Raw genomic sequence first — 18,897 nt, 5'->3', positions numbered from 1 at the left:
ATAACGTATAACATTATATACTAATACGTAATAATGTATAACGTTATATACTATTACGTACTAACGTGTAACGTTATATACTAATACGTAATAACGTATTTACGTTATATACTAATACGTAATAACGTATAACGTTATATACTAATACGTAAAAACGTATAACGTTATATACTATTACGTACTAACGTATAACGTTATATTCTAATACGTAATAACGTGTAACGTTATATACTATTACGTACTGACGTATAACGTTATATGCTAATACGTAATAACGTATAACGTTATATAGTATTACGTACTAACGTATAACGTTATATAGTATTACGTACTAACGTATAACGTCATATACTATTACGTACTAACGTGTAACGTCACATACTATTACGTACTAACGCATAACGTTATATAGTATTACGTAATAACGTATAACGTTATATACTAATACGTAATAACGTATAACGTTATATACAAATACGTAATAACGTATAACGTTATATACTCTTACGTAATGACGTATAACGTTATATACTATTACGTACTAACGTATAACGTTATATACCATTACGTACTAACGTATAACGTTATATAATAATACGTAATCACGTATAACGTTATATGCTATTACGAACTAACGTATAACGTTATATACTATTACATAATGACGTATAACGTTATATACTATTACGTACTAACGTATAACGTCGTATACTATTACGTACTAACGTATAACGTCATATACTATTACGTACTAACGTATAACGTTATATACTATTACGTAATGACGTATAACGTTATATACTATTACGTAATGACGTATAACGTTATATACTAATACGTAATAACGTGTAACGTTATATACTAATACGTAATAACGTATAACGTTATATACTAATACGTAATGACGTATAACGTTATATACTATTACGTAACAACGTATAACGTTATATACTAATACGTAATAACGTATAACGTTATATACAAATACGTAATAACGTATAACGTTATATACTCTTACGTAATGACGTATAACGTTATATACTATTACGTACTAACGCATAACGTTATATAGTATTACGTACTAACGTATAACGTTATATAATAATACGTAATCACGTATAACGTTATATGCTATTACGAACTAACGTATAACGTTATATACTACTACGTAATGACGTATAACGTTATATACTATTACGTACTAACGTATAACGTCGTATACTATTACGTACTAACGTCTAACGTCATATACTATTACGTACTAACGTATAACGTTATATACTATTACGTAATGGCGTATAACGTTATATACGATTACGTAATGACGTGTAACGTTATATACTAATACGTAATAACGTGTAACGTTATATACTAATACGTAATAACGTGTAACGTTATATACTAATACGTAATAACGTATAACGTTATATACTAATGCGTAATGACGTATAACGTTATATACTATTACGTAATGGCGTATAACGTTATATACGATTACGTAATGACGTGTAACGTTATATACTAATACGTAATAACGTGTAACGTTATATACTAATACGTAATAACGTATAACGTTATATACTAATACGTAATGACGTATAACGTTATATACTATTACGTAATGACGTATAACGTTATATACTAATACGTAATGGCGTATAACGTTATATACTATTACGTACTAACGTATAACGTTATATGCTAATACGTACTAACGTGTAACGTCACATACTATTACGTACTAACGCATAACGTTATATAGTATTACGTAATATCGTATAACGTTATATACTAATACGTAATAACGTATAACGTTATATACAAATACGTAATAACGTATAACGTTATATACTCTTACGTAATGACGTATAACGTTATATACTATTACGTACTAACGTATAACGTTATATACCATTACGTACTAACGTATAACGTTATATAATAATACGTAATCACGTATAACGTTATATGCTATTACGAACTAACGTATAACGTTATATACTACTACGTAATGACGTATAAAGTTATATACTATTACGTACTAACGTATAACGTCGTATACTATTACGTACTAACGTATAACGTCATATACTATTACGTACTAACGTATAACGTTATATACTATTACGTAATGACGTATAACGTTATATACGATTACGTAATGACGTGTAACGTTATATACTAATACGTAATAACGTGTAACGTTATATACTAATACGTAATAACGTATAACGTTATATACTAATACGTAATGACGTATAACGTTATATACTATTACGTAATGACGTATAACGTTATATACTAATACGTAATGGCGTATAACGTTATATACTATTACGTACTAACGTATAACGTTATATACCATTACGTACTAACGTATAACGTTATATACTAATACGTAATAACGTATAACGTTATATGTTAATAAGTGATGACGTATAACGTTATATACTATTACGTACTAACGTGTAACGTTATATGTTAATACGTACTAACGTATAACGTTATATACTATTACGTACTAACGTATAACGTTATATACCATTACGTAATGACGTATAACGTTATATACCATTACGTACTAATGTATAACGTTATATACTAATACGTAATAACGTATAACGTTATATACTATTACGTACTAACGTATAACGTTACATACTAATACGTAATAACGTATAACGTTATATACTATTACGTACTAACGTGTAACGTTATATACTATTACGTAATGACGTATAACGTTATATACTAATACGTAATAACGTATAACGTTATATAGTATTACGTAATAACGTATAACATTATATACTAATACGTAATAATGTCTAACGTTATATACTATTACGTACTAACGTGTAACGTTATATACTAATACGTAATAACGTATTTACGTTATATACTAATACGTAATAACGTATAACGTTATATACTAATACGTAAAAACGTATAACGTTATGTACTATTACGTACTAACGTATAACGTTATATTCTAATACGTAATAACGTATAACGTTATATACTAATACTTAATAACGTATAACGTTATATACTATTACGTACTAACGTGTAACGTTATATACTATTACGTAATGACGTATAACGTTATATACTAATACGTAATAACGTATAACGTTATATAGTATTACGTAATAACGTATAACATTATATACTATTACGTACAAACGTGTAACGTTATATACTATTACGTACTAACGTATAACGTTATATGCTAATACGTAATAACGTTATATACTAATACGTAATAACGTATAACGTTATATAGTATTACGTACTAACGTATAACGTTATATAGTATTACGTACTAACGTATAACGTCATATACTATTACGTACTAACGTGTAACGTCACATACTATTACGTACTAACGCATAACGTTATATAGTATTACGTAATAACGTATAACGTTATATACTAATACGTAATAACGTATAACGTTATATACAAATACGTAATAACGTATAACGTTATATACTCTTACGTAATGACGTATAACGTTATATACTATTACGTACTAACGTATAACGTTATATACCATTACGTACTAACGTATAACGTTATATAATAATACGTAATCACGTATAACGTTATATGCTATTACGAACTAACGTATAACGTTATATACTATTACATAATGACGTATAACGTTATATACTATTACGTACTAACGTATAACGTCGTATACTATTACGTACTAACGTATAACGTCATATACTATTACGTACTAACGTATAACGTTATATACTATTACGTAATGACGTATAACGTTATATACTATTACGTAATGACGTATAACGTTATATACTAATACGTAATAACGTGTAACGTTATATACTAGTACGTAATAACGTATAACGTTATATACTAATACGTAATGACGTATAACGTTATATACTATTACGTAATGACGTATAACGTTATATACTAATACGTAATAACGTATAACGTTATATAGTATTACGTAATAACGTATAACGTTATATACTATTACGTACTAACGTATAACGTTATACTCTAATACGTAATAACGTATAACGTTATATACTAATACGTAATAACGTATAACGTTATATACTATCACGTACTAACGTGTAACGTTATATACTATTACGTAATGACGTATAACGTTATATACTAATACGTTATAACGTATAACGTTATATACTATTACGTACTAACGTATAACATTATATACTATTACGTACTAACGTGTAACGTTATATACTATTACGTACTAACGTATAACGTTATATGCTAATATGTAATAACGTTATATACTAATACGTAATAACGTATAACGTTATATACTATTACGTAATGACGTATAACGTTATATACTAATACGTAATGACGTATAACGTTATATACTATTACATACTAACGTATAACGTTATATACCATTACGTACTAACGTATAACGTTATATCCTAATACGTAATAACGTATAACGTTATATGTTAATACGTGATGACGTATAACGTTATATACTATTACGTACTATCGTGTAACGTTATATGTTAATACGTACTAACGTATAACGTTATATACTATTACGTACTAACGTATAACGTTATATACCATTACGTAATGACGTATAACGTTATATACGATTACGTAATGACGTGTAACGTTATATACTAATACGTAATAACGTGTAACGTTATATACTAATACGTAATAACGTATAACGTTATATATTAATACGTAATGACGTATAACGTTATATACTATTACGTAATGACGTATAACGTTATATACTAATACGTAATGACGTATAACGTTATATACTATTACGTAATGACGTATAACGTTATATACCATTACGTACTAACGTATAACGTTATATACTAATACGTAATAACGTATAACGTTATATACAATTACGTACTAACGTATAACGTTATATACTAATACGTAATAACGTATAACGTTATATACTATTACGTACTAACGCGTAACGTTATATACTATTACGTACTAACGTATAACGTTATATACTAATACGTAATAACGTATAACGTTATATACTATTACGTACTAACGTGTAACGTTATATACTATTACGTAATGACGTATAACGTTATATACTAATACGTAATAACGTATAACGTTATATAGTATTACGTAATAACGTATAACGTTAAATACTAATACGTAATAATGTATAACGTTATATACTATTACGTACTAACGTGTAACGTTATATACTATTACGTACTAACGTATAACGTTATATGCTAATACGTAATAACGTTATATACTAATACGTAATAACGTATAACGATATATACTAATACGTAATAACGTATAACGTTATATACTAATACGTAATAACGTATAACGTTATATACTATTACGTACTAACGTGTAACGTTATATACTATTACGTAATGACGTATAACGTTATATACTATTACGTACTAACGTATAACGTTATATACCATTACGTACTAACGTATAACGTTATATACTAATACGTAATAACGTATAACGTTATATGTTAATAAGTGATGACGTATAACGTTATATACTATTACGTACTAACGTGTAACGTTATATGTTAATACGTACTAACGTATAACGTTATATACTATTACGTACTAACGTATAACGTTATATACCATTACGTAATGACGTATAACGTTATATACCATTACGTACTAATGTATAACGTTATATACTAATACGTAATAACGTATAACGTTATATACTATTACGTACTAACGTATAACGTTACATACTAATACGTAATAACGTATAACGTTATATACTATTACGTACTAACGTGTAACGTTATATACTATTACGTAATGACGTATAACGTTATATACTAATACGTAATAACGTATAACGTTATATAGTATTACGTAATAACGTATAACATTATATACTAATACGTAATAATGTCTAACGTTATATACTATTACGTACTAACGTGTAACGTTATATACTAATACGTAATAACGTATTTACGTTATATACTAATACGTAATAACGTATAACGTTATATACTAATACGTAAAAACGTATAACGTTATGTACTATTACGTACTAACGTATAACGTTATATTCTAATACGTAATAACGTATAACGTTATATACTAATACTTAATAACGTATAACGTTATATACTATTACGTACTAACGTGTAACGTTATATACTATTACGTAATGACGTATAACGTTATATACTAATACGTAATAACGTATAACGTTATATAGTATTACGTAATAACGTATAACATTATATACTATTACGTACAAACGTGTAACGTTATATACTATTACGTACTAACGTATAACGTTATATGCTAATACGTAATAACGTTATATACTAATACGTAATAACGTATAACGTTATATAGTATTACGTACTAACGTATAACGTTATATAGTATTACGTACTAACGTATAACGTCATATACTATTACGTACTAACGTGTAACGTCACATACTATTACGTACTAACGCATAACGTTATATAGTATTACGTAATAACGTATAACGTTATATACTAATACGTAATAACGTATAACGTTATATACAAATACGTAATAACGTATAACGTTATATACTCTTACGTAATGACGTATAACGTTATATACTATTACGTACTAACGTATAACGTTATATACCATTACGTACTAACGTATAACGTTATATAATAATACGTAATCACGTATAACGTTATATGCTATTACGAACTAACGTATAACGTTATATACTATTACATAATGACGTATAACGTTATATACTATTACGTACTAACGTATAACGTCGTATACTATTTCGTACTAACGTATAACGTCATATACTATTACGTACTAACGTATAACGTTATATACTATTACGTAATGACGTATAACGTTATATACTATTACGTAATGACGTATAACGTTATATACTAATACGTAATAACGTGTAACGTTATATACTAGTACGTAATAACGTATAACGTTATATACTAATACGTAATGACGTATAACGTTATATACTATTACGTAATGACGTATAACGTTATATACTAATACGTAATAACGTATAACGTTATATAGTATTACGTAATAACGTATAACGTTATATACTATTACGTACTAACGTATAACGTTATACTCTAATACGTAATAACGTATAACGTTATATACTAATACGTAATAACGTATAACGTTATATACTATCACGTACTAACGTGTAACGTTATATACTATTACGTAATGACGTATAACGTTATATACTAATACGTTATAACGTATAACGTTATATACTATTACGTACTAACGTATAACATTATATACTATTACGTACTAACGTGTAACGTTATATACTATTACGTACTAACGTATAACGTTATATGCTAATATGTAATAACGTTATATACTAATACGTAATAACGTATAACGTTATATACTATTACGTAATGACGTATAACGTTATATACTAATACGTAATGACGTATAACGTTATATACTATTACATACTAACGTATAACGTTATATACCATTACGTACTAACGTATAACGTTATATCCTAATACGTAATAACGTATAACGTTATATGTTAATACGTGATGACGTATAACGTTATATACTATTACGTACTATCGTGTAACGTTATATGTTAATACGTACTAACGTATAACGTTATATACTATTACGTACTAACGTATAACGTTATATACCATTACGTAATGACGTATAACGTTATATACGATTACGTAATGACGTGTAACGTTATATACTAATACGTAATAACGTGTAACGTTATATACTAATACGTAATAACGTATAACGTTATATATTAATACGTAATGACGTATAACGTTATATACTATTACGTAATGACGTATAACGTTATATACTAATACGTAATGACGTATAACGTTATATACTATTACGTAATGACGTATAACGTTATATACCATTACGTACTAACGTATAACGTTATATACTAATACGTAATAACGTATAACGTTATATACAATTACGTACTAACGTATAACGTTATATACTAATACGTAATAACGTATAACGTTATATACTATTACGTACTAACGCGTAACGTTATATACTATTACGTACTAACGTATAACGTTATATACTAATACGTAATAACGTATAACGTTATATACTATTACGTACTAACGTGTAACGTTATATACTATTACGTAATGACGTATAACGTTATATACTAATACGTAATAACGTATAACGTTATATAGTATTACGTAATAACGTATAACGTTAAATACTAATACGTAATAATGTATAACGTTATATACTATTACGTACTAACGTGTAACGTTATATACTATTACGTACTAACGTATAACGTTATATGCTAATACGTAATAACGTTATATACTAATACGTAATAACGTATAACGATATATACTAATACGTAATAACGTATAACGTTATATACTAATACGTAATAACGTATAACGTTATATACTATTACGTACTAACGTGTAACGTTATATACTATTACGTAATGACGTATAACGTTATATACTAATACGTAATAACGTATAACGTTATATAGTATTACGTAATAACGTATAACATTATATACAGGGTGCGCCGTTAGAATCCGGACAAAAGAAGTTTTGTGCAGAAAGTTGTTTATTTAAGTCAATACACAAAAACACATGAAAATGTTGTTATATCTCATTTAAAGGGTCCTTGCTGAGAACTTTTATTCTATGTAACCACCCTCTGCCTCTATGACCTGCTCTATTCTTGCTCTAAAGCGCGAGCACGCTGACTTCAACTGGTCGCGTTTAATTGTCGCGAATTCTGACTCGATAGCAGCTCGTAGGGAGTTGACGTTGGGGTGCCTGCATTTATTAGTTTGTCTCTCGATAACGCCCCACACGTAATAGTCCAATGGGTTTAGGTCGGGACTGTTAGGAGGCCAGAAATCTTTCGACCAAAACATGTCCACATTGTCAGAGAGCCAATTTTGAACAAGATGACTTGTGTGAGCAGGTGCGCCATCTTGTTGAAATAAATACGGCCTTCCAGAAGCCGTAATTTCCATCCACGGCTTTATTACTGTCTTCAGGACCTCCAAATAAACCTCCTTTGTGATTCTTTCGCCTTTTTGGAAGAAGTGCGGAGGCATGACGTCGCCCTCACTTGAGACAACGCTCAAAACCCTTCTCGAACCACTCTGAGGCTGCGTATCTCTTAGCAATGTCGTATACCGTCGATCTTGGGTAGCTAAAGAATTTTATAATTTCGACCGGCGTTCTCCCGGCGCGAAGACTTTCTATAATCGCCGCTCTTCTATCGTATTCCGGGTTTTGCTTAACGAGTTCTGTCATTTTGAGGTTATAGAAGACTTATTGACATATTTAACTAACTTCAGAGTCAATCAGCACAAACATCTGAATTCTAATATGGTGGGAACTACAAATTGAATTCTGTCCGAATTCTAACGGCGCACCCTGTACTATTACGTACTAACGTATAACGTTATATACTAATACGTAATAACGTGTAACGTTATATACTAATACGTAATAACGTATAACGTTATATACTAATGCGTAATGACGTATAACGTTATATACTATTACGTAATGACGTATAACGTTATATACTAATACGTAATGGCGTATAACGTTATATACTATTACGTACTAACGTATAACGTTATATACCATTACGTACTAACGTATAACGTTTTATACTATTACGTACTAACGTGTAACGTTATATACTATTACGTACTAACGTATAACGTTATATGCTAATACGTAATAACGTTATATACTAATACGTACTAACGTATAACGTTATATACCATTACGTACTAACGTATAACGTTATATAATAATACGTAATCACGTATAACGTTATATGCTATTACGAACTAACGTATAACGTTATATACTACTACGTAATGACGTATAACGTTATATACTATTACGTACTAACGTATAACGTCGTATACTATTACGTACTAACGTATAACGTCATATACTATTACGTACTAACGTATAACGTTATATACTAATACGTAATAACGTATAACGTTATATACAAATACGTAATAACGTATAACGTTATATACTCTTACGTAATGACGTATAACGTTATATACTACTACGTACTAACGTATAACGTTATATACTAATACGTAATAACGTATAACGTTATATGTTAATACGTAATGACGTATAACGTTATATACCATTACGTAATGACGTATAACGTTATATACTAATACGTACTAACGTATAACGTTATATACTATTACGTACTAACGTGTAACGTCACATACTATTACGTACTAACGCATAACGTTATATAGTATTACGTACTAACGTATAACGTTATATAATAATACGTAATCACGTATAACGTTATATGCTATTACGAACTAACGTATAACGTTATATGCTAATACGTAATAATGTTATATACTAATACGTAATAACGTATAACGTTATATACTAATACGTAACAACGTATAACGTTATATACTAATACGTAATAACGTATAACGTTATATACTATTACGTAATGACGTATAACGTTATATACTAATACGTAATGGCGTATAACGTTATATACTATTACGTACTAACGTATAACGTTATATGCTAATACGTAATAATGTTATATACTAATACGTAATAACGTATAACGTTATATACCATTACTTACTAACGTATAACGTTATATACTATTACGTACTAACGTGTAACGTTATATACTATTACGTACTAACGTATAACGTTATATGCTAATACGTAATAACGTTATATACTAATACGTACTAACGTATAACGTTATATACCATTACGTACTGACGTATAACGTTATATAATAATACGTAATCACGTATAACGTTATATGCTATTACGAACTAACGTATAACGTTATATATTACTACGTAATGACGTATAACGTTATATACTATTACGTACTAACGTATAACGTCGTATACTATTACGTACTAACGTATAACGTCATATACTATTACGTACTAACGTATAACGTTATATACTAATACGTAATAACGTATAACGTTATATACAAATACGTAATAACGTATAACGTTATATACTCTTACGTAATGACGTATAACGTTATATACTACTACGTACTAACGTATAACGTTATATAGTATTACGTACTAACGTATAACGTTATATAATAATACGTAATCACGTATAACGTTATATGCTATTACGAACTAACGTATAACGTTATATACTACTACGTAATGACGTATAACGTTATATACTATTACGTACTAACGTATAACGTCGTATACTATTACGTACTAACGTCTAACGTCATATACTATTACGTACTAACGTATAACGTTATATACTATTACGTAATGACGTATAACGTTATATACGATTACGTAATGACGTGTAACGTTATATACTAATACGTAATAACGTGTAACGTTATATACTAATACGTAATAACGTGTAACGTTATATACTAATACGTAATAACGTATAACGTTATATACTAATGCGTAATGACGTATAACGTTATATACTATGACGTAATGGCGTATAACGTTATATACGATTACGTAATGACGTGTAACGTTATATACTAATACGTAATAACGTGTAACGTTATATACTAATACGTAATAACGTATAACGTTATATACTAATACGTAATGACGTATAACGTTATATACTATTACGTAATGACGTATAACGTTATATACTAATACGTAATGGCGTATAACGTTATATACTATTACGTACTAACGTATAACGTTATATGCTAATACGTACTAACGTGTAACGTCACATACTATTACGTACTAACGCATAACGTTATATAGTATTACGTAATATCGTATAACGTTATATACTAATACGTAATAATGTATAACGTTATATACTATTACGTACTAACGTGTAACGTTATATACTATTACGTACTAACGTATAACGTTATATGCTAATACGTAATAACGTTATATACTAATACGTAATAACGTATAACGTTATATACTAATACGTAATAACGTATAACGATATATACTAATACGTAATAACGTATAACGTTATATGCTATTACGAACTAACGTATAACGTTATATACTACTACGTAATGACGTATAACGTTATATACTATTACGTACTAACGTATAACGTCGTATACTATTACGTACTAACGTATAACGTCATATACTATTACGTACTAACGTATAACGTTATATACTAATACGTAATAACGTATAACGTTATATACAAATACGTAATAACGTATAACGTTATATACTCTTACGTAATGACGTATAACGTTATATACTACTACGTACTAACGTATAACGTTATATACTAATACGTAATAACGTATAACGTTATATGTTAATACGTAATGACGTATAACGTTATATACCATTACGTAATGACGTATAACGTTATATACTAATACGTACTAACGTATAACGTTATATACTATTACGTACTAACGTGTAACGTCACATACTATTACGTACTAACGCATAACGTTATATAGTATTACGTACTAACGTATAACGTTATATAATAATACGTAATCACGTATAACGTTATATGCTATTACAAACTAACGTATAACGTTATATGCTAATACGTAATAATGTTATATACTAATACGTAATAACGTATAACGTTATATACTAATACGTAACAACGTATAACGTTATATACTAATACGTAATAACGTATAACGTTATATACTATTACGTAATGACGTATAACGTTATATACTAATACGTAATGGCGTATAACGTTATATACTATTACGTACTAACGTATAACGTTATATGCTAATACGTAATAATGTTATATACTAATACGTAATAACGTATAACGTTATATACCATTACTTACTAACGTATAACGTTATATACTATTACGTACTAACGTGTAACGTTATATACTATTACGTACTAACGTATAACGTTATATGCTAATACGTAATATCGTTATATACTAATACGTACTAACGTATAACGTTATATACCATTACGTACTGACGTATAACGTTATATAATAATACGTAATCACGTATAACGTTATATGCTATTACGAACTAACGTATAACGTTATATACTACTACGTAATGACGTATAACGTTATATACTATTACGTACTAACGTATAACGTCGTATACTATTACGTACTAACGTATAACGTCATATACTATTACGTACTAACGTATAACGTTATATACTAATACGTAATAACGTATAACGTTATATACAAATACGTAATAACGTATAACGTTATATACTCTTACGTAATGACGTATAACGTTATATACTACTACGTACTAACGTATAACGTTATATAGTATTACGTACTAACGTATAACGTTATATAATAATACGTAATCACGTATAACGTTATATGCTATTACAAACTAACGTATAACGTTATATACTACTACGTAATGACGTATAACGTTATATACTATTACGTACTAACGTATAACGTCGTATACTATTACGTACTAACGTCTAACGTCATATACTATTACGTACTAACGTATAACGTTATATACTATTACGTAATGACGTATAACGTTATATACGATTACGTAATGACGTGTAACGTTATATACTAATACGTAATAACGTGTAACGTTATATACTAATACGTAATAACGTATAACGTTATATACTAATACGTAATGACGTATAACGTTATATACTATTACGTAATGACGTATAACGTTATATACTAATACGTAATGGCGTATAACGTTATATACTATTACGTACTAACGTATAACGTTATATACCATTACGTACTAACGTATAACGTTATATACTAATACGTAATAACGTATAACGTTATATGTTAATACGTGATGACGTATAACGTTATATACTATTACGTACTAACGTGTAACGTTATATGTTAATACGTACTAACGTATAACGTTATATACTATTACGTACTAACGTATAACGTTATATACCATTACGTAATGACGTATAACGTTATATACCATTACGTACTAATGTATAACGTTATATACTAATACGTAATAACGTATAACGTTATATACTATTACGTACTAACGTACAACGTTACATACTAATACGTAATAACGTATAACGTTATATACTATTACGTACTAACGTGTAACGTTATATACTATTACGTAATGACGTATAACGTTATATACTAATACGTAATAACGTATAACGTTATATAGTATTACGTAATAACGTATAACATTATATACTAATACGTAATAATGTATAACGTTATATACTATTACGTACTAACGTGTAACGTTATATACTAATACGTAATAACGTATTTACGTTATATACTAATACGTAATAACGTATAACGTTATATACTAATACGTAAAAACGTATAACGTTATATACTATTACGTACTAACGTATAACGTTATATTCTAATACGTAATAACGTATAACGTTATATACTAATACGTAATAACGTATAACGTTATATACTATTACGTACTAACGTGTAACGTTATATACTATTACGTAATGACGTATAACGTTATATACTAATACGTAATAACGTATAACGTTATATAGTATTACGTAATAACGTATAACATTATATACTATTACGTACTAACGTGTAACGTTATATACTATTACGTACTAACGTATAACGTTATATGCTAATACGTAATAACGTTATATACTAATACGTAATAACGTATAACGTTATATAGTATTACGTACTAACGTATAACGTTATATAGTATTACGTACTAACGTATAACGTCATATACTATTACGTACTAACGTGTAACGTCACATACTATTACGTACTAACGCATAACGTTATATAGTATTACGTAATAACGTATAACGTTATATACTAATACGTAATAACGTATAACGTTATATACAAATACGTAATAACGTATAACGTTATATACTCTTACGTAATGACGTATAACGTTATATACTATTACGTACTAACGTATAACGTTATATACCATTACGTACTAACGTATAACGTTATATAATAATACGTAATCACGTATAACGTTATATGCTATTACGAACTAACGTATAACGTTATATACTATTACATAATGACGTATAACGTTATATACTATTACGTACTAACGTATAACGTCGTATACTATTACGTACTAACGTATAACGTCATATACTATTACGTACTAACGTATAACGTTATATACTATTACGTAATGACGTATAACGTTATATACTATTACGTAATGACGTATAACGTTATATACTATTACGTAATGACGTATAACGTTATATACTAATACGTAATAACGTGTAACGTTATATACTAATACGTAATAACGTATAACGTTATATACTAATACGTAATGACGTATAACGTTATATACTATTACGTAATGACGTATAACGTTATATACTAATACGTAATGACGTATAACGTTATATACTATTACGTAATGACGTATAACGTTATATACTAATACGTAATGGCGTATAACGTTATATAATATTACGTACTATCGTGTAACGTTATATGTTAATACGTACTAACGTATAACGTTATATACTATTACGTACTAACGTATAACGTTATATACCATTACGTAATGACGTATAACGTTATATACGATTACGTAATGACGTGTAACGTTATATACTAATACGTAATAACGTGTAACGTTATATACTAATACGTAATAACGTATAACGTTATATATTAATACGTAATGACGTATAACGTTATATACTATTACGTAATGACGTATAACGTTATATACTAATACGTAATGACGTATAACGTTATATACTATTACGTAATGACGTATAACGTTATATACCATTACGTACTAACGTATAACGTTATATACTAATACGTAATAACGTATAACGTTATATACTATTACGTACTAACGTATAACGTTATATACTAATACGTAATAACGTATAACGTTATATACTATTACGTACTAAAGTTTAACGTTATATACTATTACGTACTAACGTATAACGTTATATACTAATACGTAATAACGTATAACGTTATATACTATTACGTACTAACGTGTAACGTTATATACTATTACGTAATGACGTATAACGTTATATACTAATACGTAATAACGTATAACGTTATATAGTATTACGTAATAACGTATAACGTTAAATACTAATACGTAATAATGTATAACGTTATATACTATTACGTACTAACGTGTAACGTTATATACTATTACGTACTAACGTATAACGTTATATGCTAATACGTAATAACGTTATATACTAATACGTAATAACGTATAACGTTATATACTAATACGTAATAACGTATAACGATATATACTAATACGTAATAACGTATAACGTTATATACTAATACGTAATAACGTATAACGTTATATACTATTACGTACTAACGTGTAACGTTATATACTATTACGTAATGACGTATAACGTTATATACTAATACGTAATAACGTATAACGTTATATAGTATTACGTAATAACGTATAACATTATATACTATTACGTACTAACGTATAACGTTATATAATAATACGTAATCACGTATAACGTTATATGCTATTACGAACTAACGTATAACGTTATATACTACTACGTAATGACGTATAACGTTATATACTATTACGTACTAACGTATAACGTCGTATACTATTACGTACTAACGTATAACGTCATATACTATTACGTACTAACGTATAACGTTATATACTATTACGTAATGACGTATAACGTTATATACGATTACGTAATGACGTGTAACGTTATATACTTATACGTAATAACGTGTAACGTTATATACTAATACGTAATAACGTATAACGTTATATACTAATGCGTAATGACGTATAACGTTATATACTATTACGTAATGACGTATAACATTATATACTAATACGTAATGGCGTATAACGTTATATACTATTACGTACTAACGTATAACGTTATATACCATTACGTACTAACGTATAACGTTTTATACTATTACGTACTAACGTGTAACGTTATATACTATTACGTACTAACGTATAACGTTATATGCTAATACGTAATAACGTTATATACTAATACGTACTAACGTATAACGTTATATACCATTACGTACTAACGTATAACGTTATATAATAATACGTAATCACGTATAACGTTATATGCTATTACGAACTAACGTATAACGTTATATACTACTACGTAATGACGTATAACGTTATATACTATTACGTACTAACGTATAACGTCGTATACTATTACGTACTAACGTATAACGTCATATACTATTACGTACTAACGTATAACGTTATATACTAATACGTAATAACGTATAACGTTATATACAAATATGTAATAACGTATAACGTTATATACTCTTACGTAATGACGTATAACGTTATATACTACTACGTACTAACGTATAACGTTATATACTAATACGTAATAACGTATAACGTTATATGTTAATACGTAATGACGTATAACGTTATATACCATTACGTAATGACGTGTAACGTTATATACTAATACGTACTAACGTATAACGTTATATACTATTACGTACTAACGTGTAACGTCACATACTATTACGTACTAACGCATAACGTTATATAGTATTACGTACTAACGTATAACGTTATATAATAATACGTAATCACGTATAACGTCATATGCTATTACGAACTAACGTATAACGTTATATGCTAATACGTAATAATGTTATATACTAATACGTAATAACGTATAACGTTATATACTAATACGTAACAACGTATAACGTTATATACTAATACGTAATGACGTATAACGTTATATACTATTACGTAATGACGTATAACGTTATATACTAATACGTAATGGCGTATAACGTTATATACTATTACATACTAACGTATAACGTTATATGCTAATACGTAATAATGTTATATACTAATACGTAATAACGTATAACGTTATATACCATTACGTACTAACGTATAACGTTATATACTATTACGTACTAACGTGTAACGTTATATACTATTACGTACTAACGTATAACGTTATATGCTAATACGTAATAACGTTATATACTAATACGTACTAACGTATAACGTTATATACCATTACGTACTAACGTATAACGTTATATAATAATACGTAATCACGTATAACGTTATATGCTATTACGAACTAACGTATAACGTTATATACTACTACGTAATGACGTATAACGTTATATACTATTACGTACTAACGTATAACGTCGTATACTATTACGTACTAACGTATAACGTCATATACTATTACGTACTAACGTATAACGTTATATACTAATACGTAATAACGTATAACGTTATATACTATTACGTACTAACGTGTAACGTTATATACTAATACGTAATGACGTATAACGTTATATACTATTACGTAATGACGTATAACGTTATATACTATTACGTACTAACGTGTAACGTTATATACTATTACGTAATGACGTATAACGTTATATACTAATACGTAATAACGTATAACGTTATATAGTATTACGTAATAACGTATAACATTATATACTATTACGTACTAACGTATAACGTTATATAATAATACGTAATCACGGATAACGTTATATACAAATACGTAATAACGTATAACGTTATATACTCTTACGTAATGACGTATAACGTTATATACTATTACGTACTAACGTATAACGTTATATACCATTACGTACTAACGTATAACGTTATATAATAATACGTAATCACGTATAACGTTATATGCTATTACGAACTAACGTATAACGTTATATACTATTACATAATGACGTATAACGTTATATACTATTACGTACTAACGTATAACGTCGTATACTATTACGTACTAACGTATAACGTCATATACTATTACGTA

The sequence above is a fragment of the Bombus pascuorum genome, chromosome 6 (assembly GCF_905332965.1).
Source record: "Bombus pascuorum chromosome 6, iyBomPasc1.1, whole genome shotgun sequence".
In the NCBI taxonomy this organism is placed as follows: Eukaryota; Metazoa; Arthropoda; class Insecta; order Hymenoptera; family Apidae; genus Bombus; species Bombus pascuorum.
This window is presented reverse-complemented; position numbering follows the sequence as displayed.